At 40.2% G+C, this 2,832-nt stretch overlaps 1 pseudogene; it reads right to left on the bottom strand.

The window, feature by feature from the left end:
• Nucleotides 1-1,717: 1,717 nt before the first annotated feature.
• LOC126080110 (39S ribosomal protein L9, mitochondrial-like) lies at nt 1,718-2,625 on the bottom strand (annotated as a pseudogene).
• Nucleotides 2,626-2,832: the final 207 nt, after the last annotated feature.

Here is a 2,832-nt window from a genome sequence, read left to right as displayed (position 1 = left end):
TAATGAGCATATTGCTTGCCCTTTTTCTATGGATTTAAATATTTATACATGCACACATAAACAAAAAATATTTTTAACATAACCGATATCATAATGTTTATTGTTCTACAACTTACCTTTTGCACTTAACGGTAAATCTTGAAGATATTTACATGACAGCTATTTTATTTTTAACATTGTGAAATATATCATTATGTAGATTATCAGTTTATTTAAACATTTCCCTATTGATAGACATTTAACTTATTTCCAGTTTTTGCTATGTACAAACAATTTTTGTACACACACTTCAGTATTTCTCTGGGAGACAGATCTATAAGAAGTGTCCTATTGAAGGACGTTTCAGTCACATTTATTAATCATTACCTAGGATTAACAGTTAAGGAAGACTGAAGAATTGATGCATTTGAATTATGGTGCTGGCAAAGAATACTGAAGATACCATGGACTACCAGAAGAACAAGGAAGAAGTACAGCCAGAATGCTCCTTAGAAGCGAGGATGACAAGACTTCATCTCACATACTTCGGACATATTATTAGGAGGGACCAATTCCTGGAGAAGGACATCATGCTTGGTAGAGGGTCAGCGAAAAAGAGGAAGGCTGTCAACAAGATGGACTGACACAGTGGCTGCACAGTGGGCTTAAACATAGCATAGCAATGATTGTGAGATGACACAGGCAACATTTCGTTCTGTTATACATGGGGTCGCTATGGGTTTTGTTCTGTTGTACTTGTGGTTGCTATGACTCAACAACACCTAACAACTACGATTTTTAGTTGTCACCATTTTATTATACATAATGCTGTTACGAACATTGTTAAGAAATCTCTTATGCATAGTAACTCTTTTAATCCTTATGTGTGTTAACTTTTTTAAACTACCCTATGAAGTAGGTTCTATTATTACTCCTATTTTGTGGAGAGAGAATAAGGCACTGGAAAGTTTTTTAATTGGCTCAAGGTTTTCACAACCAGTAAGAAGCAGTCACAATTTGACCCAAAAGTCAGTTCTTAAGTTATAGCTTAAGTTTAGCTGAAAGTTTGCACAATGCCCTTTTCTGCACTCTTGCCTATACTATGATATTGTCAGCTTTTTTATTTCTTGTTAATAGATGAAAAATATTTCATTTTTGCATTAATTTACATTTAACTATAAATGAAATTCATCATTTCTTAATTTATTGGCTATTTCAATTTCTTCTTCTGCTGAGTTGTTCTTAGTTTTCTCATTAGTTTTGTGCCTTGCTAAAGAGGACCTTCTCTACCTTTTTTCGTTTTTCCAAAGAACACAACTTCTTTATTTCTGTATGAGAAACAAGTGTTTGGTTTGGGTGATGAGAATGAGCCAAGCACTAGAGACAATGGCTAACTCTGTTTTAATGAGCTCAAATGGAGGAAAAGGCTAGATGGGCTCTGAACTGCTTCAGTTTATTAATGTCCAGCTTATCAAACTTACAGCTTGTTATTTCTTGAGGACTGCCACAATAAAAAAGAATGTGAAGACAGCACTAGATGGAGATGGCAAATACAGAGAATTCAACATATATGTGCAGTTTAGCCTGATGTCCCCATATGTGCGCTAAAATTCACATTTGGTCAGAGCTGGGAGCAAGATCAGGGTGCTGGCCTATCTTTGTTCCACTGCTCCTCTGATTCTGCTTTCCAGAGTATCTGAGTCTTGAAGGCATCTGGCTGCCTTGGAGGGAGGGTAGGTCAGAGTCTCTGGGAGCTTTTGGAGGCCATTTCCTCGGCAGCCTGCTGAACTGACCAGTACTTACATCTTTTGGTCTTGGGCTTCTCAAAGTTCGGCACAGCCATAGGCACCCTCACAGTGTCAAGCCTATTTACCGTCACCTCAAACCAGTGCTCGCCCCACTGTGTGATGGGCTCTTCTGGTCACTTTATCGTATGGGGAGCTACCATAACATCAAGGTTCTTGAAGAAGTGGTGGGCAACTATTTCAGGGTTTAGCTCCTATTTGACATTGTTCTTCATCCTCCCTTCCAGGTGACAGCTTCTCAGAAATTTCACTGTCACCACACCTGCCTTTGTCTGGATCTTCTCTAATTTTCCTTCTTGTCTCAGCAAGTTCTCCTCTTCAAACAGCTTCTTGTTTTCACGGATGCATACACAGCCAGTCCCTGAGGAAGGAGCTGATTACTGCCCACAGATTTCTTTACTGAGACCAGATCACTCCGGACTCCAAGTTCCTCCACAGACTGTGAGGGTTGGCTTCAGGTTGTTTTGGGGCAAGTGTTTTGTGTCCTCCACCAGCCTGTTGATGTGGTGTTGCCAGTGCAGGTGTGACTTCCTGTCTACCCTGGCCAGTGGCACCTTCCGCCAGTGCTTTATGATGACTGTGCCCCAATTGTGAGAGAGGCTTAAGCTGCATTCCAGGCTAGGGGTGCCTGCTCCAATTTGCAGCCAGAATAGCTCCTGGGATCCTCCTCACAGCAGCTGCTCAGTGCCCGCCCATCGCAGAGCTCTGCCCGGTGCCGCAATCACAGCCGCTGCCATGTTCGCGGGCATTGAGGGAAGTATTTTTTCTTCTAAAACATTTTTGCTTGATAGGTACCTCTTGGAATTTATTTTTGCACAAAGATTGCCCACATTTAGTTCTTCATAAATATAATTTACTGTGGTTGAAAATTTATTCAACATATTTACTGAATACTCACTTAGATGTTGGCATTGTGTCAGCTGCTAGGGATACATATGGTTAACAAAATGACTAGGTCCCTGGGGCCTTATTAAAGCTTACATTCTAGAGGTGGAGACAGACAATAAACAAGAAAGCAAATCATCCAAATAACTACTGCTTTTAATAA

The sequence above is a fragment of the Elephas maximus genome, chromosome 7 (assembly GCF_024166365.1).
Source record: "Elephas maximus indicus isolate mEleMax1 chromosome 7, mEleMax1 primary haplotype, whole genome shotgun sequence".
Classification (NCBI taxonomy): domain Eukaryota; kingdom Metazoa; phylum Chordata; class Mammalia; order Proboscidea; family Elephantidae; genus Elephas; species Elephas maximus.
Note: the sequence above shows the minus strand (reverse complement) of the source record. Positions and strands in the feature narration are given on the sequence as shown.